This window comes from Patagioenas fasciata, chromosome 2 (genome assembly GCF_037038585.1).
Source record: "Patagioenas fasciata isolate bPatFas1 chromosome 2, bPatFas1.hap1, whole genome shotgun sequence".
Lineage (NCBI taxonomy): Eukaryota > Metazoa > Chordata > Aves > Columbiformes > Columbidae > Patagioenas > Patagioenas fasciata.
In genome coordinates this window covers 63,327,028-63,352,611 of record NC_092521.1, presented here as the reverse complement: position 1 = coordinate 63,352,611, position 25,584 = coordinate 63,327,028, and the positions used below count along the sequence as shown (strand labels likewise).

Genomic DNA, 25,584 nt, shown 5'->3' with positions numbered 1-25,584 from the left:
GCACAATGGTAGCCTCATTTTAAAATAATCATGTTTATTTAAAAATAGATTTGGGAAAGAAATTAGCCATGTTCTTTGTTTTTAAAAGAGTAACACGTGTGCACTCACCATATGGTAACATTTAACCCATATTGTATGAGCTGACAACAAGTCACATTTATGCTTTGATTTATTTCAGTGTTTCAGAATGTTCTTTTTCTGAAATCTAGTACAATAAATGATGCTTTCAGAGTTGTGCAATGTAGCTGTGTCTTTAGCTGTTTTGCCTCATTGTTATAATGATACCAGGTTCATGAGTAAGCATTTTTTTTTCTTCTGAAATAATTTCCTTTAGAAATAGTCGGTCTCTGAATGTTGAAACGATTTGTGGGAAGAGTTATGAACAATAGCTAGTGACACAGTGTGTTGTAAAGGATTGCGGGGCGAGGTGTTACGGTCTCTGCTGGCTGAAACTAGAGCTGCTCCTTTGATGGTTGAAGATGTGCTCGCAAAGACTTTCTCCCCCCCACCCTCGCCACTCCAGTCTTTGCACAGAGGTTGCTTCGTTCTCTATTTTAATGGATGCATTCTGGCTTCCCTTGCTGCAGACTGTGAGGCACCTGTGTTGGTGAGCTGGTACCAGTACTGGCAGCCACAAGTAGGATAAAACCACGAATCAGGCAGCTTAAGGACTGACTTAAACTATGCAATTAGGGAAATAAGGTCTCTTATTTTCCCTTTGGATTTGGAGTCCCTGGGAGCTGTATTTTTAGGCTTGCTTTCTCCCTGTGCTGCCCTAGCTGTGCATATTTTCAAGGCTTCGGATGGGGCTCTGCTCAGAAGTCCTGAGGCTCGCAGTAAACAGGAGATAGCCCCATACAGTGTGTTGCGTGAGAACTTCCAAAAGTCGGTGGCACTCCTCAGGGACATACCAGTTGCTCACCATCTGTCTCTTAAAGTCGTTTCTCTTAACCTTGGAATACAAAAAATATTTCAACTAGGTTATTAATGCGTTTTTGTGAAGTATCTATTAGCGTACCAAAAGACAGCTAAGCTTCTAATTTCAATGTGGTGTTTGAATACTGATGTATACCAATTAGGAATGGCTAACGTTGTAATTTATGGAAGTTGAAAGGAGCATTAAACACCACCCTTCCAACACTAAACACAGCTTTTCCGCCTGTGTGTAGCTGCTTACATGAAACCAAGGGTCTGTCTTCCAGATTGTTGTGCTAGCACGTCCATACATCCTTGGATAATCTACCAGTCTCGTGTATTATCACGTCAGCCCCTTTGCAACATCCTGTCTGTAACTGTACCTTTGACTAATTAACACAATACTTTCTTGGTACTGTTTTTAATGACTCTGTGAATGCTTATTTTAAGACCATTTTAGAGAAGCGTTTTCATCACTACTGACTAAAGCTGTACAAAATCTATAAATACTTTAATTAGATTTGCTCTGTTTCTCTCCTTTTTCCCTTTCCCCCCAGATAAATTTTGCCTCTGTAATGAATGCTGTGATCTTCAATGCATAATTTATATTGGCATTAATAATGATACTTGGAGAATGTTTTAATGCCAGGTTGAGAAAACATGACAATTTATTTTGATAGCCTGGAACACATTAAATTTGAACAGATTTTAGTGGAGAGCACTGTGACTATCAGTGGTATGGAGAAATAACCCACTTCTTCTCATTGTGGCTAGCGTATTGGAGAGTTCATCTTATCGTGAACGGTACATACCGGGTGTCAAGTGACATAGCAGACACACAGCTTTGCTTCTGAATGACTCCTTCCAATTAGAAAGTAATGGCTTTAACGGGATCAACCGAGTAATCGGAGTCTCTCCATTCTTCTGTGCCAGGAGGTGTATATTTGCAAATGTTATTTATTTATCTACTCTTTCATGATTTGCAAAATGGTTGGTAACCTTGGGTAAATTTAGAGCGGGGCTGGGGAAGTGGGCGGGGGAGAATACTATGTGGAAATTGTGGGATTAATGGTTTAGCAGTCGTGATTAAAAATAGTATCAGCAAATTACCCTGTTGATACTGAAGCCAGAATCTGTTAATGGGGTTACAAGCAGATTGGTTTATCAGTCATTTATTTTCTAGGTTGATTAGGGATTATAGGTTACCATGTATTTCTATCACAAAAGTAAGCAGTGCAAAAGGCTAGGATTGCTAATATTTCACTTCAGAGTTTGGCGCCCTTAAAAAGGAGGATGTCTAGAGCTCAGAAGTGTCTCCTGGGCTGTGGGCAGCCTATTCCCCTACATTTTGGTGCTCTGAAGTGAATGTCTAAGGAGCCTGGGTATTGTAAGGGAATGGCTTGGCTTCATAAAAAGTCTGAAAAACAGAGCAAAAGTAGTAAGGCAATCTGTGAAATTCATCTTGGCCACTAAGCACAAAGTTTAAAATGCCTGTTGCTGAATTGACTGCTTCTATGTCTCCTACTGTCACAGTGCAGAACCTAGGGCATTTTTTAGTCACGATAACGTATATGATGTGGTCTGTGCAATAGACTGATGACTTCTGCGTGTCCTGTCCTAACCTATCTGCCACTGTATATTGCAGGTCACACGTTTATCTCTGAGCTAGGCATAGAACTGCAAACCTGGATGTTCCTTCTGAGTCTTCATAAAAAGATGAGAGCCGCGATGGAGCCCTTTAGATATCACTCATTTATCTTCTGCTGTCTAGCTCAGGAGACGCTGTGGCTTTCACACCCTTTGCTACCTTGTCGTGGTGTACAGCTTGAGATAACCTAGTGGCATTTGTTGGCTTTTCAGTACTTGCCAAGTGAAATGCAATGAAGTGGCAGGTGAAGATTTCTGCAAATTTGTAGCTAGATCTGGAGCACTGGAGAAGATTGGTGGGGCGAGACTCGTAACTGTTTTCACTTCCTTGGCTCTGACAGAAAATAAGGAGAAGAAAACGTTCAAACAGATGGTGAACTGGTTTGAAAGAGGAGTGGAAAATACTAGCTAAAGAGGAAACCACTGAGGACTGGGTGGCCCAACAGGCTGAGAAATGGGAAGGAAGTAGGGTCCTTGAGATACAAGAAATTAGGCAAATTCCCTACCCTTCTAAAGCCTAGGTCCTCTTCTCCCCTTGCAGAAAGCTTGTCCAAGGCTCCTGGAGGCTCTGGGGTGGGTGTCCAGGAGCCAAGGCTTGCATCACCACACTGGAGAGAAAGGGAGACGGTTATCCACTTTACTTGGCTCTTCTGTGTGAGAGTTTTCTGCTCCTGGAAGATGGGACAGACAGCATAGTGGATGTGGTAGAGGATGAGCAGCCCAGGGCAGTGGCAAGATCCAGAAGTTTGTCTAAAGTTTGGTTCAAGTCCTCTCTGCCCCAGGTTATTTTGTAGACCAGTGCAGGTTACTCTACAGCACATCAGGACCTTTGATGGTCCTGCTGGCTCAGCAGGGTCTGGGAACTACCGCTGTTGGTACTTCCCCTGCACAGGAAAAATACTCGCCCATCTCTCAAGAGAGTTGCTGTCCTCTGTTGTCCTCATGGAAAAGGACACACTCTCTTAAACTAAGCTGTGTTCAACATTTAAAAGGACAAGATGATCAGAAGTGCGAGTCTGACAGCTAAGAAGATGCTAGACGTGTAACAGATTTTTGTTGTTCTTGCAAACTGGGTTTATTCTACTTTACTTAGTGTATTCTACACTTTGGAGGAGAGAACAGTATTTGAAGGGCTGAAATCCCACTTTCTCATTCTAAAATGCAAAATATAGTTTTCAGTTTGAATTTCCTCAGTAATATTTTAAAAAGAAAAAAATGTGTAGTTACGGGGTGTGTGAATGTGTTAAAGTGTATGAAAAATAATGTTGTGGAGGAGCAATAAAAAGGCTGTTCACACAGGCATCCCTACTTCAGTTCCATGCTGTTTGGGTCTAGTGGATTTTGACTTGCATAACTCAGAGTGAGTTTTCTTGTGGGGTCTTACTGCAACTCTGTGAAGTTTATTGAAGACCAGATACGCAGAATTACTCTTTGTGTAATTCCACCCACATGGTTACACCTTGCGTTAAGGATAGCAGAGCTATGCCAAGATGAGCTGGTTGACTTGTAAAGATCTGTCGGCCGTTTCACAGCTGGCATCAGCGTCGGTCTCTGCAGAGACACGGGAGAACTGGAGGAGAGGCAAAGGCAGGATGTGAGGAGCTGACACAGCCTTAGAGGAAAGGAGAATGTAACAAGACCATACAGAAATGAGGGAGAAAATAAGTATTTGGAGGAGTTGTGAATGTCCAGGAAGACTCTTGAAGGCAAAGAACCAGTTCCCCCTGTTCCTGGGGACACTGGGTTTCTGTAAATGGGTATCTTTGTTCTTTGTTTCATCAGAAATTACCATAGCAGGAGTCTGGGGTTTTCTGTGTTAAGGTAGTAACACAGTCATTGCCCCTTGGTGATGCTTTTCTTCATGAGTGTTGAAGCTGAGGTGGCAGCTGGAGCTCCCCCAGTCATCGTGTCCCTGTACAATATTGCTGGATGTCACTTTCTGGGATGGGTTAACATGGTCTGAGATCTTACTGGTTTTATTTCCCATGGAAAAGTAAAAGAAGAAATTTCTTTACTGGAAAAATAAAAGAAGAAATACGGGAAGAGAAAACATTTTGTGCTATTAAGGTAGTGTCTGTCTTTACTAGACAACTGTTTCCAAATCCTGACTTCACAAGTGAAAGGGAATTTTTTTCAATTAAGAGTGTGTCAAAATTGATAGAACGTGGGGTAGTGGTTTTAAACTAAAGGAGGAGGGATTCAGATTCGACATGAGTAAGAAATCTTTTACAATGAGAGTGATGAAACACTGGCCCAGGTTGCCCAGAGAGGTGGTAGACACCCCATTCCTGGAGACATTCCAGGCCAGGCTGGATGGAGCTCTGAGCAACCTGATCTAGTTGAAGATATCCCTGCCCATTACAGGGAGTGAACTAGATGACCTTTGAAGGTCCCTTCCAACCCAAACTGTTCTATAATTCTATGGCACTGGCCTGCCAGGTGGTCTCTGCTTTCCCATAGCAGCACGAGGAGGAGACAGGGAGTGTGCAGAGCTGTGTAGGAGCAGGATATGGAGATACCTCGTGTTTGCCCGGTGCCTGGCATGTGCAGTTCTGCTCTATCACTGAGTGTCCTGGGAAAATTTATAGTGCAAATAATGGTGGTGAGGGGCATATGGAGAGGAGGTGTTTAGGAGAGGGAGGAGGTTGGCCAAGCACGTGTGTTTGCATGAGTGTGACGTAACTAAATTTTTCATCTATGTAGTTAGTTTAAGGGACTTTAAATTTTATCATAGACCTTTTTCCTGCCTGTCCCCCAGATCTGACTTTCTCTGTGATCCCTGTTTCCTGGCTTCCATGTGCTTCTGAACTTGGGCTGGTGTCAACATTCAAAACTTGAAGGTGGCAGAGGCTTGGGATGAGGGTGTGGATGTGGCATGTTGAGCATGAGAGATTTTGGAGGAGGAATATGAAGTGGAGCAGGTTTGTGATCAGGATGAAAATGGGAGCGATCTGAGTGTTGCAAGGGGTCCATGAGAAGAACGGGGCTATGCCCAGAAACCAGGCTGTTGGCACAGGAGCATTGGGAGGATGGCAGACAGGATGCTGATAGCCACCTAAGGCTGATTAGTTTTTAGCACTGGCAGCAAACTTCCTTAAAAAAGGAAACAAAGAATTTGCTGTGAATGAATACGATTTGTTGGGACAAGCTAGGTTTGTGAAAGTTGCTTGTCAGCAAAACCAGCCATTAAAATAAAGCACTTGGGAAGTCTGTTGTTCATCCCCCATCTTTTCTGTAAATAGTCATGAATCTGTCCTGAAAGCACATTTTCTAGATGTGACTTACTGCTATGACCTTAACTCTGATTACTTTGAGAAAGAATGTGCTGGGTATAATGTTTCTGATCTTTTAAAAAGAGGTAATAACTTGGTGTTTTAAGCATTATAAAGGAGGACATGCAAGTTTTTCCAAACTTCTGTAGTTGTGTTCAGTTCCTTTTGCTAGCAGTTCTCCTCTAAATCCAACCACAACATGATGATCAGGTAAAGGTGTGTGGGAACATGCTGGGCATCTGTTTTTATCTGCAACAAAGTCAGCGGTTTAGGCTTACAGAAGATTATGATTTATCAGGACTGTATAATTATAGCTGTTGTCATACGGTGGCACCTAGTAGCAGTGATGAGCTGTTGCTGCTGTTCCGGGATGTGTACAAACACATAGTAGGAGTTGGTCTATGGACTTGATTGTATCATCTTTGTGTACATGTGGTTGAATGAATCCATTAATGGGTCATTAAAATTCTTCAAAGCATATCTGCTGTCAAATGCTAATAAATGCCGGTTAATTACCACAACGCTCTTAACAATAATAAATTATTAGAATTGAATTTACTGTGCTTTTTACAAGAGAAGGGAGGAAGCCAACTTCAGCATTTGATCCTCAGCTTGTATTTGAATGTGTATGCACAATACGGGGCAAAAATTTGGCTTCGGACTTCCTGGCGCTGAAGGCTGCCCGTGTGTCGATGCTGTGGAAGTGCTTTCTGCTCTGCTCCAAATTCAACTGGTTTCTGTGTGTGAACCACAGGTACCATCCAGTCCTGCCCCAGTCTTGCAGGAGAACAGCACTGTGGAGCTCTGGTTCCACATTGCTCTTTGGGTGCCCAGAAATGTGGTCAATGCCAACGCACCCCGGTCATCACCTGCCAGCTCCCTGGAAAAATGTGTCTTTTGTAGAAGGGTAGTAGTGAAAAGATGGCAGTAAAAAGTCACACAAGAGATGGAAGCAGCCAAGGAGGAAAATGTTTGGTGAGCCATATAGCATGGATGTATTCACATGAGTACAGTGTTTGCCTGTGGGGTAAAATATTGTTTATGCTGTTTTTTTCCACTGCAAAGATACTCTGCTTTTGCAAACAGCAGTGGCAACTTATTTGTTTTGTAATTCAGCTTGTTAGTGAGAGCCGTGTGGCCCACTAAATACTCACAGATACAAAGCTCACTTTTATGTAAATTTTTGGAGCAGTGGAGCTGGGAGTAAAGTGGTACTGTATCCCATGGGCGTGTAAATGGCTTTGTGATTTCTTCTAAACACTGGTCAGAAAATGATACAAATTCTGTCACTTTAGGACCTTTTATCGACTTGACCACAGAGACCAAGCCTTGCTCAGTTACTCTGACTTTCATTGATGTTTCTCCGTTGACTTCAGTCATGTTAAACTTCCATCAGCATACCTGAGACCAGAGGTTAGCATTCAGTGTGCTAAATATGCACTGTGGCATGGAAAACATAGCAAGGTGGAAGGGGACTAAGCTAGCAGAAGGAGAGATGCCGATGACATTTATCTTGTGCATCTGCATACTTTACTTCAACCTTGTACTCTACAAGTCATGTTTAGTCCTGGTATAGGTAGGTACAGCCTACGCTGAGGTTTTTCCTACCTCAAGGTCATGGCATAGGGTCATTTATCTCACTTTCTGGCTGCTTTTCTGTGTAACCTGTGCTGCCTTGTAGACTGGTGATGATTTCATGGCTTTTATGTAGTCATGTCTGCTCCTGTGCATGTGTGCACACACATGCACTACTACAAAATAAAACCTTCAAAGCCCTCACGGAATAACCTGTACTGACGTCAGTGAGTGCTTCTTACTCATCTGAGGAGTCTCGCTGACTTCAGAGGCACTTTCTTGTGAGTAAGAGTTTGCCAGTGCTAGCAGTGGTCACCCAGCCTGGCCCCGTGGGGTGGTGGTGTGACTCAGGCGTCCTCAGCTTGGCATTGCCTGGGTGTGCACACACATGAAAAGTGTTGGTATTACCAGGCCAGGACTTGAAAAATGTGAAGTTGTTCATTTCACTTCTGTTTATTGATGCTGGCCTTCTCTTTAAAACCAGGCCAACAGTGTGCCTACAGCCTTGTAGGTGTAAGTGCCTCCTTGCCATGCGTGGTGATATAGAACACGGTTGATGACATCGTGCTGTGATGTGCATCTGTCCCCTTGCCTACTCTTTGTCCTGGTGGACTGGCTTCTCCTCAACTCTTTGCCATCACTGCTCCCTGTTGTGGAGATTTTGGGGGTGTGGATCTGGCCAAGCTGGTCCTCTGTGTATACAGGACATATACCTGGATGCCCTGTGAATATATTTGTTTAAAATACAGGTCAGTTGGTAAGAGAAAATGGTAGGTGACTCGTTAGGTAATGGGAAAACAAAGGCAATATTGTCATGATGATGACTTTAGAAACACAGACAGTATTCTGTACTTCCTCGAATATGACAGAAGATGCCTAACTAAGTATTGTTAAAAAATGTACTTGCTTGCTAGAATAGCAGCAAGTGTATGATACAGTTAATGCCAAAGGTAATTAATATAGGGACTTAAAAATCCTGTAGTCATTCAGTATTTCTCCTGCTCTTATCTTGTTAAAGAGCAAAAGATTTTTTTCTTTTTTTTTTTTCTTTTTTCTTTCCCCTCCTTCCAGTTTTGCAGACGTAGGTTGTTTGTACCCCTCCATAGTTTTGAGGCTATGTGTTAGCAAGCATCATATTATTAACCCTTGAAAGTCAGCGTTTATGTTTTGTGATGTAAGCATGGGATATGCCTATACATGTGGGGAAAAAAAAGTCACAGATTTATTTTAAAGCTGTAAAGGTGGATGTGCAGTGCTGGCAAGAACCAAGGTGTACCCTAAGGCATCCTTACATTGCCAGTTGGGATTTGAGCTTTTATACAAGTAAATTTTATTGTCTAGGTTAAAAGCCAAATTCATTGAACCAAAGTAATCTCTGGTTCATTTCCAGTGTTGGCAGAGTTTAACCAGGGACAATTGTAGCTGTTTGGTTAAACATTAAAGGATATTATTGATTCGATATTTTAAAACTAATACTAGAGTGAGCTCAAAATTTAGCAGGTTTTGAAGTTTTTGCATGGTGTTGCCATGCTGCCAGTGCTAAAATGAATCTAACTTTATTTAATCAGCATACTTGCCATGAGTGCAAAGCTTATAGTTTAACACTCATCCTTGGTCTGGCGAGCTGATGCATGTAGGCAGATGCTGGTGGCCACTTGGAAATCTATTGAACTGACTGCGAAGATGTGCTCATGTGGGTCAGTCTGTAAAACTGGGGGTTTTGTTTCAGAGGCAATTAACAGTTCACTATTGCCTAATTTTAGAGCTCAGTTAATTGCTTTGCTTATTTAAGAGAAGAAACACTGCTTCTCTTTGAAATGTTCCTAACTAGGGTGTTGTCACGGAGGCACCCCGAGGCTGATTTAAGGGACAACAGGGTCCAAAACAACTTTTATTAAACCAGTGAGAAACAGGGTTTTAACACTCCAAAAGTGACTTAAATATAGGTTCGGGTATCAGTTGAGGAAAATTATTAAGGGGTAACAACTAGTACAACAGGTGGTCCACAGAGTACATACACGTGGCTTCACCCAAAACTATGCTGGAACCACCCTCGAGTCCCAGAGGAGTACACACTTGCCTGAATCCGGTTTCTGGATTATTCTTAGAGAGATAAAGGTAAAGCGTACACTCGCGATTCCGCGAGTGTAAATTTATAATACACTCGCAATTGTGCGAGTGTTTTACTTACGCACGTGGCGGCAAGGCAAGCGGGGTCTCCATCCCGGGGAGGCGGGGTCTCAGCCGCAGAATCTTGCTCGTAGCTCCGAGAGACCGGCCACAACGGGCTCAGTCTCGACGAGAGTCCCGTTTTCATTGGCTGATCAGACCTGACTGTAGGCATTCTAGAAGCTTCTCTGCACCCCCACACCGTGTGTGGGGCGCCCCTGAAGCCTCCAAACACCCCCCACACTGGTCACAGGCGCCCAGCGGCTCACTGGCGCCTCGGCACTCCCTTCTCCTAATGGCCCTAGCCAGGGTGCTCTGGGCCAAACAAAAGAAGCCGTCAGCTTCAAGTAGCAGAGACAGGGAGATGTGCCTACTCCCTCCATATTGAAGGAGGTGGGGGGAGAGAGGGGGGTTTGCATTCTGCCACAGGTGTAGAAACAGGTAATTTACGTTAAGTGGCAGGAGAAAGTTTGTCTACTGCATGAAAATGCTGTATTTATGTACAGCGTAATCCATCCAATATTTTATGGCTTCGGAGTCCTGGAAAAATAACAAATCTGCAGTGCCCCTGAACGTTAGATTTAGCACTTGACGCTCAGATGTAGTTTTTCAGATCTATAAAGTGTGTGGATCCTTCCAGCTCCCTGCTGGCTGTGATTTTTAAGATGCTGGGGTGCTCGGTACCCTTCCCAAGTCAGCTGTAATTGATGTTCAATCTGAGGGGTCTCAGGCAGCCCAGATGATAGGACTGTAATTATCCTAAGGGATGTCGTCGTCTTCAAGGCAGCAGCTGCTACGTCCAACTTAAAAGTCTAGTTGGGTATATAATGTAATTTCAGTGTTCAGGCCCTGTTGTTGCTGCTGGTTGGGGACTTGAGTCCCAGTTGATGCTCCAGCCCGATACCTGCAGGACACCAGAGTGTGTGTGCTGTGACTGCAGAGCTGGGAACTGAGGTAGCAGACTGGAGCATTTATTGATATGGATTTTTTTTTTCCAAAGCAATGAGGAGAAGATGAAAGAAGGTTTAGGAAAGTTAAAATGCTGACATGAGTAAATGAAGAAAAAAAACCACCACCATAATAAATGGACTGCTGAGATAGCATAGGTGAGATCTTCTTGTCCCGTTGCTGTACATGCTGTGTTGTGACAGCAGGAGCGGTTGAGCAGGCACCTTGCCACTCCCCTCCCCAAGTTCTTACGCTGCAACCCCTATGTGGATGTCTTTGACCATAAAATTTCTCTCTGGCACCTCTTTAGGAAGCATGTTCTGATGCTGCCTGTTTGTATGTGCTTAGAATGAGTCACTGCAGGTGTCACTGGAAAGAAGACTCTTCTTGGGTGTGCAGTTGGAAGACGCCAAGGCAAAGAAGTCAGTGAGAATTACTTATTCTTCTTAAAAACAATTAACTAACTCTTCCCCATGAAAGCAGTATAAATGTTAAAAAATTATGTATCAACATTGGGCTTATCTGTGGGGAGGCAATGATTTTTAATATGAAACATTTGTTTTATAATGGAAAGTTCCAGGTGAAGGACTTCATATTGCAAGTTTAAAAGGTTCAGGCTAATCCAAAATGGTATTTTAACATTTTCAAATAAGTGCTCGCTGCAGCGTCAAGGACGCCGATTTTACTCCAGTGAGCAGTTTTAGTTGTTTAGTCTCGGTAGAAGTGTGCAAATACTAAGCTCATAATCAAGACTGATGTATTCCCTAGATCCTGTTGCCAGTATCTGGAGATGCGTATGGACATGGAGTCTTTGTGGTTGTCAGAAAGGAGAAAAACTTCCAGGCTTTGAAAGCAAAGTTCAAACTCCAGGGTCGTTTTCAGAGAACAAAAAATTACACCGTATTATCCAGCCAAAAGTGTGTGTGTTTGTTTTTTAAAAAAAACCAAGAAACAAAACCAACAAATCACAATGGTTTATGTGCTTGGGCATGGAGATGGCACTTCACCGTGACTGTGGGTGGAGAGGTGACCTTAATAGAAATACTGGACCAGGTTGTTTCCTCAGCCTGCTGTACTCCTTCTTTCAGGAGAGGGTTGCTGTGGAATTGGTGAGTTGATGTTAGAGGTGCGGGTTGCATGTTGGGTTTGTTTTTTTTTGTGTAATCCATGTGCATTGTTTCTTTTGCGGTTGTGATACTGATGCCGCTGAAGACCATGTCTGCTGAGAGACTTAATTAACACGCAACACGTCCTATGCAACTCTGCAAGGGTGAGGAGGAAAGGATTTGGTTGAGATGTAGCAATTGGCAAGTATACTAAAATGTGATAAAGCCAAGTCCTTGCAATTACCAGGGTGCAGTCAGATTTGTTTGTCCTGTGCTTACTCACTCTTCCTGTGGTTACTGACAGGTGAGGCATCCTGTAGGGTAGCAGGAGTCTGCATGTTTGAGCTAGGTCATACAGTACCTGACCTTACTGGTTTAATAATCTGGAGAGGTTTTGCAGTGTAACAAAAAGAGTTTGTATACTTCTTCGGATGAACAAGATCCATCTCTTAAAGCAGGGAATTAAGTTGTAATTATTCTGTATTTATGTAACAATCACTTGTAGTGGTGTGTGCTAGGTAGCTTATATAAACTTTTCTTTAGGCTTGTTTCTTGTTACTTTATTTTCAAAAGCTATCAGGTAGCTGAGAAGTTGGTGTTATTTTTGAAATAAAATTTGAAGATAAGGTCAAGCTTTTTATTTCCTCTGTGCATAGGATATGACCATTGCAGTGGGGCAAACTGAAGTGAAAGAAAGCATCGTTTGCTTTATGCTGACCCAACAACATGGAAGTTGTGACTATTGCTGGAACACCTTGTGCTTTGTGGGTTACTTATCCATCCTTTGAAGTCCGGTGGGCCAGGTTCCTTGAGCAACCTTGATCTCTTTTAAAAGAAGCCCATGTTATAGAATCATAGAACAGTTTGGGTTGGAAGGGACCTTCAAAGGTCATTTAGTCCAACCCCCTGCAACGAGCAGGGACATCTTCAACTAGATCAGGTTGCTCAGAGCCCCGTCCAGCCTGGCCTGGAATGTCTCCAGGGATGGGGCATCTACCACCTCTCTGGGCAGCATATTCCAGTGTTTTACCACCCTCATTGTAAAAAATTTCTTCCTCATGTCTAGCCTGATGTCCCTCATGTTGTACTGTCTTCATTTGTTGCAGGGGTCATGCAGTGGAAGGCAGAACCCTGTCAGAGGAGGGAGAAGTGGAGATCTGGGGGTCTTCATGCCCCAGCTGTGGGGAAGGGCAGGGTGATGGTGTGGGGGTGGTGGCTTGCCACCTTCAGAAGCATCAAGGTGTTTTTGTTTGAGTTGGGGAATGCTTTGAAGCTCTCTGATGGAAAGACTGCCTCCTCTCTCCCCCGTTTTTGCATTCAGGTGGGTAGGTTTTTCTACCTACACTTTACCAGAAATGTAGGTTTAGCTACCATACTTTACAAGAAAATGTTTCCTGTGGCAAAGAGAAGTTGCATACAGGAACTCATGTTTGATTTTTTCCAATTCTGAATCTCTCTGTTCTTTCAGAATAAAAGGCTTGATGGTGTTGTTTTTGTTTCTCTTGCTAAGTTTTAAAGATTCAGATTGTACTCTTCAAGACCACGTAAAAAGTTTAACTAATCAACTTGGCCAGCAGAGAAGACCTGAGGGAGTTGGCAGGTGGTAAAGGAAGAGGACATAAAGATACCTGTCTATGTAAAAATAATGGTGCAGTCAAGTTAAGGACCCTTTAATGTTTTTATGCCAACATTCAGACGTGAAATTAATCTCAACTGTTGATTTACATGATCACTGCCCCTGTTGCAGCATTTGACTAACTGTGAGGAAATACCTGAGTATCTCCTGACAACGTCTTGGTGACCTCATGCGGTGATGTTCCTGTTCTGCTGGGGCCTGAACACACGCAGCCGCCTGTGCTTTCCTCCATCCACCAGTGGAAAGGAGCAAGCACCAGGCTCCGTCTCTGTGCTGCTGCCCATCGATGACAACTCTTATTGCCTGTTCTTGGCAGATAGAAGTACGTCTCTTGACGTTAAACACTAGAGTGTCAGTCTTTGGCTAGAAGCCTAGGCAGCCCTACCTGCCTCAGGCTTGGAAAAATCGCCGCCCCGGTGGTTTTTATTGAGTTTCCTCCTTCTGTTTCTGTTCATTCTTCAGCACTTGAAACTTGAGTTTTGAGCCTGAAATTTTAGTTGCTAAATGCAACTTCAGATATTCCTGTAAATGATGAGGGAAGCAGTAACAGCTTCGTGTTTCTTACCATTCTGGTTGTGCCTGCTAGGAAACTTTAAGGAAATATATGGAGCTGTCAAGGATGTAAAAGCAAGAGAGTTGTTCTTGAAGTGAAGGGACTTGGACGACTGATGAAATCACAGCCCTTGGGTGCTGCGGAGAAGTAAATTGAAGTCATTATGACATTATGGCAGAGAGCGCCTGATCTGCCAAACTGTCAGCATTTGATGGACGTGGTATCTACTGACATGATGTTGCACAAGCGCCAGCCAGTTTCTCTTTCTGTCAGCACACTGTTGATACTGCCAAGTGCCTGTTATTCGCTCAGACTATTGCACGTGTAGAAAAAGCTGCTGATCAATACTAGAAATGGGCGATTTGTGTTTGGTGATTATCAAGCATGTATTGATGTGTCTTTCAGTTACGGTTGTATTAGGTTAGGAAATCAGTGATTGAGAGGGCTGAAATATCGGCAACAGATAATTTTTCTAAATTAAAGCATAAACATTTGCAACACTTAATATCTTGCAAGATATAAGTAGCTTCCTGAAAGCTTTCCAGCATCAGTTTCATTTGGGAGCTGACTAACACCCTAAAATTAAGGAGTAGAAAAATCAATGAAAGTATCAGGAAGTGATTTTTTTTTTTTAAAGGTTTGGTGTGCTTTGTTTGTTTGTTTAGCATAGCACAAAGTGAGCATCCCAAGGAAATGATTTTACTGTCCTACTATGACTAAATAGCTCCAAAATGAGTGTGAGAGCAGGTTCTGAAAGTGGAGATGCAGCAGAACCAAAGGCAAGAGTTGAAAGAGCATTGTGCAAGATAGCAGATGAGAAATGATGCAATAATGGTTACAAGCATTCATACAAGGGGAAAAAAAAACAGATTCACACTTAATAGTATTGATTCTACATTTGAAAAATGAACTGCAGCTTATTGTGTCCAAGTTGTAGAGAATGCCATCCTCAGATACAGAGGGAAGTATGATGAGGAGGTTTTGTGTTTAGACAACAAAGCAATACAGGAAGGATTAAAGGACTTCTTGGGTGAAGTCATCATCTATTTAATGCTTATTGAGAAAGCACTGGTATCTTGTAGTGTTGGCTGAATGTATTTTGGAGGGTTAAGGATATTGCTGCCACTGTATGAGCGATTGTTAAAAAGAAGATCAAAGCTCCAGTCTTCTGTTGGCATCCTCTCATACAACACTTTGAAAGGGAATCTGCTTTTTATTTTACTGTGTCGTAATTTGTAGGAGGTGGTGGTGTGCTGTGTTTGTTGTTTGGGTTTTTTTTTGTGTATATGTGATAGTTTATCATCTCTAGAACAATGCACAAATTAGTTATTTGGACAAAAACTAAAATATGGATGACCTAATTATAGATTTCTAAATTTGCACTCCTGTGTCCTGGTATTAAGTATTCCCTTACTCAGAAGAGCTGACTACTTAGAAATCCCATTGCAGTCAATGGGAATTGCGGTAATAAGCACTTTGAAAAGCAGGCTCTCCTTGTTAAGCACTTAAACACGATAGTTTGTAGAGATACCTGAGACCTGAAAAGTGTTTGCCTAAATTAGTAACCTAGTTAATGTCTCCTGAGCCAATTAACTGTTTGAAAAAGATTTGCACATCATTTGAGAAAATTCAGATTTAATTTTAAATAACTTTAAATAATGTGGGGTATTTTGCTTTGAGCAGATTAGTAGAATTTAATCAAGTGTTTTAAGTACTGCCTTTTTGGAAGAAATTTTGAAGATTCGCACTGAAATCTGTGATTTCACTTTTTGTTAAATCTACTGTGACGTGATTCTACTAACACTTAATAGGTGTGAGGAGCTTTGAAAATATGAGTAGCCTCAGTGGACTTAATCAGATTTATTTATGTGTGTGAAGTTACTTGGTTGTGTAAGTGTTTGCAGAATTTGGGCTTTTGTAAAGTTTTAGTTAATGCCTGAAGTTTCTTTTCATTCTGTTCTTAATGTCTTCTCTTTTTTTTTTTTTTTTAAAGATGTCTGAAAAGCCTGTGTTTACAGCACAGCCCACCCTCTGCATTTGGTTTCAGAAAGGAAAATCATTGTAGGTCAACTTTTGTTCCTGTAGAAGGAAAAAAAAAAGTAGTCTGGAAATAGAACAGAATTTGGCTTTCTGCAGGTTTCATCAGTGATACAATGGATTAATTCATAAACCTCTACTGTAATGTATTTTGATATTTTTCCTCTCATTGTCGGTGCAAGTTTTCCTGAAGAATAACAACACAAAAGCCTTAATTTAGAGTTACAATTATGAAATGATGACTTTACCATTTGGAGCAGTTTAATGGTTTTATGTTGAACAGGAGATGGATGAGGCTTTCTCTAAAGCAGGCCACGTTAGGACACTAATTCATGTGCATCAGGTATTTTTATTCAGACAGTGTACCACAAAACATGTGGAATGCTAAGGCAACATATTTTAGGAAAGTATATTTATAAAATAGCAGTTTTAAATACATCCTGTAATCCATGCCATACAGTTTAGACAAGCTGTGAGGCTCAGAACATCATAGATTTCCTTCGACAGTATAAAATGCCTCTTGTTATTAAATTTTAAACAAGATTCACTGTGTGTCCTTTTAAATAGCTGTTCTGGGTAATACCTGGAAGTTTAACGGTTTCAGACACTCTTTGGTTTGCTCTGCAGGCAAAATAGGGCATTTTCAAAGTAGCAGTTCTGCAATTCTGGCATACTGAAACCTCATGCGCTAAAAGGGTGGACAAAAAAGTACTTCCTTCATAAACTCACTTTCTAACCTCTCTCCCTCACTCCTACTCTCTTTTTTTCTTCTTCCTTTCCTCCTCTGTGCAAGACAGATTATTTTTTTTCCTGGGTATGCATTCTTGAGTACGTATCACTAAATTGTCTGATTAACCCTTATACAAAAAAAGCAAATGAGGAGACTTGCAAAAAGCACAACTGAAGTTTTCAAAGGAACCTCCAAAGTAAGATGCCTTAGTCTCTTCGACTACTTTGAAAATGTCAATTTATGCCTCTGTCTGTAACTGCTGCATGCCTGTGCACATGCAAGTGTATAAAATTTACCATAGTGTTAAACCTGCTTAACATCTCTTTCAAGTTAAATGTAGGCATTGAGGAAAGGTTGCTTTAAACTCAGTTTATTTTACCAATATTCTAATCTGAACTTATGTTGAAAACCAATATTGCTTGTAACACTTTGTGGAGCTGGAGTGATGCTTGGATAAAGTGATGTGTCTTCACGTGGCTGGGTGCAAGAATGAGGTGACCTCTCAAAGACATTTTGTCTGTGGAACTCACTATACTAAGATACTGTCAGAGTAAAACATTACAGCTCAGGCTAACTAATGGAGTGGTTATGTCATATGGCTTATGGTGTTTGAGAGCTGCTTGGTCCGTGCAGTCAAGATGGCACCTTTTTGAACAAAGAGGCTGTTGCCTGCTTCAGAATTACTTTGCACCTTCTAAAGTTGGTCTCATCTTAAGGCTGTTCCTATGATGAAATGATGATGCTCTTTTAGAAAAGGTTGGTTTTTTTTCTTATGAGTCACTGCTGTAGTGGCTCAGACTTTAAGGAAATGTCCTCATGACTGTACATGTCTTGGTACCAAATATGAACAGTGAAGATCATAAAATGACTTTTTATTCCAATAAAATTGATTTTTAAAAAACTAGTGCGGCAGTTAAGCTCTAGGTCAGCCAAAGTAAAGCCATAGCATGCTTGCAATGTCGCTGAAACTATATTAGCTTATATGACGAGTGGTGACCTGGCAGCACTTGCACTTGATTATCTTCAGAATTTTTTTGTACAAGAGGCTCCAGTTCATATTAGAAATAAACACTGTAGTATTAGGAATGCAACATGCTACTTTGCTCTGCAGTTTACCTCTCCTGAGCTTCTTTGAAGAACACCTTTATTAAACCAGCCACTGCTTGCAGATATTCTCCGGCAAACCCAAATAACTCAAATCTTGGGCTTTTTTTTTTTTCTTCAATGATGAACAAGCAGAAGCAGGCAGACTCGCTGCATCTTGCTTCTTCATTGATGGAAAAGATGAATTTGGAACTATCAAGCCAGTTTCCTGTTTAAATTGCAAGGCTTTTTGTTGCCCAGAACTGGAATTCAGATGAAGCAAGAACAAACTCTTTCTCTCTGACCTTGACACGTGTTTGCTTTTCTTGGCCAGCTGAAAAAATGTTAGAACAAACTTCATGACAAGACACTAAGAGAATAATTAAAACCTCACACATAGTTTTTCAGTTGTTGGTTCTGTTTCTTCAGATAAGTGATTGGAATAATTATAAATAATTTTAACACTCCCAGGAAACCTTCTTATGAGTGCTAGAATTGATGGGTGAAGAACTGTGATTTTGTGCCCTTTTGATGAGTGATATTTGATCATTGTGGAGACTCTCTCAGGAAAGATTTTATTGTACTGAATGAACGAGACCAACTTTTGGCTTAAGCCTTTGTTCTGTAAGGTGCTTTAAAGGAGGAGTGCCTTCAGTGCTTGGCAGCTGTACTTATTGCTTTAAGTACAGTGGAGAATGAGAACAATAATGTGGAGAGAACTTACCTATAAAATGCATAGATGTTGTTTCATTTATTTGCTCAATAAGATTTAGATATGGGCATATGAACCAGTGAAGGAATAAGCATTCTTCTAAAAAGAAGTGCTTTTAAATTCGGTATTTCTGCCCTGTGCTGAAGTGGTTTTATGCCTTGGAGTTTAGAATCTTTATGTCACAGGGCTGTTGGAGTAGTTTAAATATTTTTGGGTTGCAAATCCCTTATAAACAAATGTAAGGTGATACGAGCCGTTTGTTCAGTTGTGCTTTCCAGTTACTTAATGTACACGGAAACGGAGTTCGCCTCAGCTTTGTGAAAGACATCAATCTCATAATATCAGTATGAAATGCGAGTATTTTCTCAACGCCCCACGCTGTGCAGTTCCAACTAAGCTGTTTTTTACAATACAAGTGGTTATAACGTGGTATCTGACAGCCTGGCACCAGCTCCGTATCGGCACAGCTCGGCGCCCTAATGAACTGCTGCCATGCAGGTGTGGCAGCACGGGGCACAAACCATCCCCGAATCTGCATATGTTGTTTTCATTTACGATGTTAATGTAGGTGGCAAAGTTTATTAACGTAGGGTAATTATAGCACGCATCTCTTAACTTTCTGACGTCACTGCGGTTTGTTTTATTTTAGGTTGCAGGGAGTATTTTGAACTCCAAGAAGGCTGTAAAAAGAGGTTAATAGAAGTTACTGAAAACAATTTGAGATTTAAATGGGAAAGCCTTTAAAGTTATTGCTCTTATTCAGATATTTCTATATATTTTATGGTTTCTAAACTACTTCTTTGAGGGCTTATATGGATTCTGGATTAAGAGAAATACTTCAAAATGATTGTTGGGATGAGTGTTGGTAATAGAGGGGTCAGACTCCTTTTAGTGATTTAAAGTTGTTACTCAGTTAAATTAGACCTTGCTGCACTGATACACATCTGGTCATTACTTTCTTTTGGCAGGATTTCCCTAACAGTTTGCCTTCATTAACAGCTGCCAAGTGACTCTCAGAAAATAATTAAAGTTTCATTTGATGATATTTGTAATACGATGGCTGTATTGTTGCTGGAAAGTGAAATCAAATGCTTGTTAGCCACAAAATCTCTGCAGATGAGTTTCACTGTTTCAAACAGAGAAACTATGGGTTGTACAGTGAAAACTGTGAAGGCTGAGTATGTTGAAGTACACTGATAATCTCTCTTTCTTCATAGTAGCATACCATTCACTGAAGAAATCTAATGGTGTTCGGGTACTGAAGCCCTTTAAAGCTTACGACATCCTTTAAAATGTCATTGCTTAAGAAAACAAAATCCCTGCGATTAATTACGTACGTGTTTTCCTTGATTCCTCTTCCTCCCCTTTGCATGCAAGACACTTGAATTGAGTTTTCCAGTCCAGTCCGTTCGATGGAGGCACGACAAGGTTGTCTCTGAAGCTCCTTGTCGGCAGCTGTGGTGGTGCCTAGTTTGCAGCCTCTGTGGTGCCAAATTGATGCAGAAAGAAAGCAGGTAGCAAAGTGAGAGGAGATGTGTGTTGTGTGTTGTGTTTTTTTGTTTTTTTTGTTTTTTTGTTTTTTTTTTCCAGTGTCTGGGTTACCAGCACTATTTGCCTTCCCAGCTCTAAAGTTATGTTGTCAGCTTTTCTGGAGACCGTTGACCTCTCGCATATGTTCATAAAAAGGCAGGGAGGGGAGTCAGCTTTACCTTGGCGAGGCGCGTTCCCACTGCTCTGCTGGGGATGCTGGCTGCGCACTGAGCGGCTGCAGCGTTGGCTGCAGTGCCGGCTGTTTTGCAACTTGCTGTACAGAGACAAGGCTCGGCCTGAAATTCTGTGGTCACATAAAAGTGACTCCCCAACCCTCTGCTGGGGATGGCTGGGCTGTAGGATCTGGACACGGGGATGCCTTCAGCCTTTCCTTGTACAGCAGCAGATGGCTTGTGATTTGTTATTAATAGTCAAGGGAAACATAAGAGGGTCTGAATGGGTCAGGATGAAGGTTTTTGTGCTCCATTGTCCTCCCTCTGACAGCGCTTGGGTTGGCAGGTGCTTGGGGAAGGACCATGACAAGTGGGACAAGCCTTTGGTCTTAACTTTTCCTGGGTACTCTCCCAGTTTTACCAGCTGGCAGCTCAGTGACTTCCTAAGCTAGAGGTCGTGTCTGTGTCCTTTTGGTTTCTTAGCCGTTGATAGGCTTTTCTTTCATGAGTTAGTCCATTTGCAAAAGTTGAGACTCGTTTCAATCAGTTAGGTAGTGGTGAGGCACTGGGCGAATTGGGAACTTTGAATTTTGGGCGCCGTCGTTTCCAGCTGATTTGTACCTTGTAGGCTCAGACATGGTTTAAAAAGGAGTCTGGTGCAAAAAGAAACAATTCCAAATGCATAAAGAAGATAAATGACAGTCTTGCACTTAAAAAACGAAGGGCCGGTGTCTCCCTTTTGGTGTGGGTGTAAGTGTACAGTGACCCTGCTAAAGTTGGTTGGATAGCTTGTCTGACTCGGGTTAGACTTCGACTCAACAATTTGTAACCAAAAAAGCCGTGGGCATGCCTAAACCTCCTGTAAGCCAGTGATCTCGCTCTCCGCTAGCCCTGAGATGAGAGATCCTTGTGGAACAGAAGGGCTGTACAAAGCTGCTGTCATGGACTTCCCCAAGAGCAGCTGCCTCATGCAAGAGGTACCATGTTGCCCCATGGTGGCCAAACACAACCAGCCTCAGTGGGTCCGCTCATCTCGAAGGTCACATGAGGAAGCATCTAGGTAGAAGCATGCAACCACTCTTTGTAGCTTTGGTTTGTAGTCTGCAGCATCTGGAAGAACATAATCCTCACAAGTTTGAAGGTGATAATATTCTGGAGAATAAGATGGTGAAACAGATGCTAATCCAGACCTTTATATTCCAGCATTATTAGTGTGTCTCAGAGGACTGGCCTACTGGCTTCTCTTCTACAGGATACCTTATAATTTGAGTCAAAACAACCCAGAGTATTTCCTCTAAACTGGTTTTGGTCTTAGCAGATGCTGCAGCTGCATTTAGTTGTATCCAGGACAAGACCCAGTTTTGCAAATGACAAACCCAGTGAGGCACAGTGGGGTTTGTCTGCTGCCTCAAAGCTGTTTTGTCTTACAGTATTATCAGGGTTATGGTTTACTAGAAACATTCTGGCACAAGATCAAGGTATTTTGAGTCCCATTCAAGGTTTTGCGAAGTTTGTGTCACATTTGCACCACAAGACACCTGGCAGATAGAACAAAGGACTTGTGTCCTGCAGAAGTAGCTGGGGCCAAGGAGTATGTGGCACTGGATGTCTGTCAGTGGGTACCTTGATTTTTTTTTTTTTTTAATGTTTATACAGGCTCATCAGATTAACATAGTTTTTAATACTGCATTTTTTCTTTAGCATTCTTAATTTTGTTAAGTCTAATTGAAAACACTGAGGGAAATATTTATGAACCTAGATCTCAAATGTCCTATACCTGAATCAGATACTATTTTTTTTCCTAAACCAAATAAAATTGTTTGTTTTCTTTTGCCTAATATTTTGATTACATGTAAATCCCATGGAGTAAGTGGAGGTTATACATGCTCGGTACATCTGACCATCCACTGAATGAGTATGTGGAGCGATTATTCTGTCCCCCTCCATCAGATGTTTATAGACAAGCTGCCGTAGCTGCCTGAGGAGTGTTTTATGAGTGGAGGAGGAAAGGAATACCACATCTGATTGCTTCACTTATGGTGTTCCCACTTATGATTTTGTCAGTGGAAAAGATAGGGATCATTTCCCAAAGTCCCTTTTCTGCAGTCAGATGTAAACCTCTGAAACAGACAGTTCCTTGGCTTCGTGTTTTCTGGAAGAAGCTTGGGACATGACTGAGTGTATTGTAAAAGCTCAAAAGGCAAATAAGAGAATCCACAGCTAAATTACGTCCAATAAACCTCTCCTGAGCCTTTGGATATATCATGATATTTGAGTGCTTCACCCATGAGGTTTAGTGCTCTGAGTTGGCAGTACTACAATAATAATTTTTATTGTGCTTTCTGTGCAAGTTTTAACCATACCTGGTTTTGGATATTGTTTTTAGGTAACACCTTGACTTTATATGTTAACTGAATGGGAAGTTCAGGAGGTACTTGAAAGCCTGTAAGTAGAGAAGTGTGACAGAATGAGGAATGATACTTAGCATTTAGTAGTAAAGCTGTATTTTAAGCGTTGTGATGTTGAAAGGAGTTGTCCCTACTTGATTACAAGTCTGATACATGGGTTTTATGAAAAAAGTTTCCTTATGTTCAGAAAATATATGACTGTAGATAAGGTGCTGTAGTTGTGACCGCATATACATTAGTGATAATAATATGCGAGTTTTTCTTTCAATAATATGTTTTTTTACTGTTAGTTGTGAGGCTGGAATTTTTTTTTTTCTTATATGGCAAGTTTTTTCTTGTGAGGAAATATTCTCTTCAGATTATAAAGAGTGAGTTTGATAAATGTACCCATTACCTAAGGAAGTAAATATGGGTGTGCTTATCTAAACCTGTTTTAAAAAAAATAAAATCCAAAATCCTCTAAAGTATTAGCAAACATTGTAGCTGACTATTGTAAACCTGCCAGAATGTGATTACACCTGCCTGAAAAATGTGCCCATAGTCAGGCATTTTTGATTAGTGTTGCTTGATATTTCTACTGAAATAAAATCTTCTCAGCATAGATTGCTTTTTTTTTATTTGTGCTGTGATTAGTGCTGCAAGTGAAGTAGTCATGAAGTACTAAGGATAATATATAGTTATAAATGGTTTGTTTTGATAGTAAAAAGTGTCAAGTAACGGTAGTGTGAGCAGTTGTTTGTATACAGAGCAAGTGTAATACTGTGCTTTTACATCATTATTTAGCATTCTTTGTGGTACAAAAATATATTAAATAGTGAATAGGTGGGTAGATAATAGGTGAGATGTAGAAAAGTCAAAGTGATAAAAAAAGGTGTATAGCAAAATATAGGAGAATGGGTTTTATATATGTGGCTCAGACAAATGGCATTTGTGTGTTAGGAATAGCATCCCATAATGAACCAGCCATGCTGTAATCCATGCTTATTTGTTGTGTAACAGGTTTAAGGACTTAGCAGTGTGGCTCAAAGTCTGCTCTTGCAGTTAAGGAGTCACAGTTACGTTGTGCTTCTCTGGTGGAAAATCTATCCTCTTCAGCATGACCCAGACAAATAAGGGAGTATATTTGCTTTTTGCAGAACAGTAAAGGGAGTGATATAAAGCAGCATGCATGTGGTGGAGGAAAGTGAGTTTGCAAAGCTTTTAAATCAGACCTGTAGTCTCAAGTGTAGAAAGAGAGTAACCCCTGTTGGAATACCTCACCACTAGGGATTTCTTATTTTAATGTGGTGTTCTGCATATCACACTTCGTTTTGGTTCCTTGTGACCTGAAGAAATGGAGAGAGAAGGTTTTCCTTTGGTGATATGTGGCACCTGAAACTTATTTACCATTATGCTTCTCGTTGTTATTAATACCCTGTAAATGGATAAAATTGGCTGGAAACCTGTGTTTCAGAAAGACAGAGAAACTAGGGGTTAGTGACATGTGATTTGTGCTTTGTTCGTTTCTTCACTATCTGACAATCCTTTTGTTTCATTAAGAGATGAACCCTGGGTAGTCAGAAGAGGGGATTAGTTTACTTTCAGGCGCTCACGGGAAAGAATCTCTGTTTCTCAAATTTTGGCTGTACCTCTGATGAAAAGAGGACTTTGACTCTTTGAGAAGGTGAAGCCTGACTTTATAATGATAATTTGCTCTTAGAAATTATTTGAAGTTGGAACATTTGGCACTGTATAAAAGTATATAAAAGAGTGTATATAAAAGATTTCAAGTCCCTGCCTTGAGGAATATACATACCAATTAGAACATAGAAATAAGTTCTCTATATATTATGCATTAGGGGGAGAAAAAAGGGCAAGAAAAAACCCATAAAAAACAACAAAACCAAGTGAGTTTCATTTTGGAAAACAGTATTGGGTCATTTTTGGAAAATATGCTTTTAAGAATGAATAAAAGAAAAGTGAAAAACCATTTATAAATGTATTGTCACAACACAAGGTCATAAAGTGGGGAAACTGATACAAAAGGTGCATTAGGGAGAGTGAATCACTACCCACACAAAAAAAAACTGTGGAGGTCCTTGAAGGAGAAGAAGAGCACTCGAACCTGGCAGGTGAGACATTTGACCTGGGTGTTGGCATCCTTTGATTTTTGGGAGAGCACTGTGCTGTGTTAGCAGCAGAGTTACTGGAATAGACGAGAAGGGAACAAGTTATGAGCTTGGTGACTGGAGAAGACTCCATAGTAACTGAAGGTGGAAAAGCTTGAAGACTGGGCATCTTCTAGGGAAAAGGACGGAATGGGGAAGGAGGCGGCACTTAAGCTTCTGCTGTAATGTCTTGGCAACCAAGGAGCCAATGCGCAAGGACCGAAGCCATGCAAGTGAGGGAGAGCCCAAATGGAAGAATTAGTCATGAAGAGCCCAAACAGGTTTGAGAGAGAGAGAAGGGAGGCCAGCGTGCTTCTGGAAGAAGCAGAAGCGTTGGGGGAAAGCAGAGGCCAAAGAGTGGGCAGACAGAAAGTAAGGAGCGGGGAAGAGAAGTGGCCTTTAAGCTGTGTCATCAGGATGGCGATGGCCGGGGAGAGGGGTCCGGCACCTGGCAGCTGCCTGCAGGTGATCCAGAAGGGATCTGACAGGCCCATGGTGTGCGAGGACAGCTGGGGCCAGGGGGGCGGCGGTGAGGAAGGCGGATGGAGCTGGGTGGGAGGGTGGAAGGAAGGATGTAGGTTGGTGCCACAGGAGCAGGGTGGCTGTCAATGGGGTGGACAGGAACATGCGCCGTGGTGGAAGGTGATGCGTCTGTGGTAATGGTGGCATGTTGAGTTCTGTGTGGCGAGGAGCCATGCATGTGAGGGGGAGGGTGTTGGTGTGTTAATGGTACACAACCACGTTTCTTGGAAAGGAGAAATAAAGTCTTACCGTAGTATTTGGTGATGCAAACAGATTGATGTTCTTGGTGTCTGTAATTCAAGTTTGTCTTGCCAGTTGATAGTTCTGTCTTGCAAGTTGTAGTTGTATGGAAAAATAAACAAACTGACAATAGCCTGTGCAGCATAGTTTTCTTCCTTGCAGGCTTGTTTGCTTGCTATCC

General features: G+C 41.6%; 1 protein-coding gene across 3 annotated transcripts in view; it reads left to right on the top strand.

The window, feature by feature from the left end:
- The window catches only part of ZNF516 (zinc finger protein 516), a 102,851-nt gene that overhangs the window by 7,987 nt on the left and 69,280 nt on the right, over positions 1–25,584 (top strand). The gene's annotated exons all lie outside the window — the stretch shown is intronic.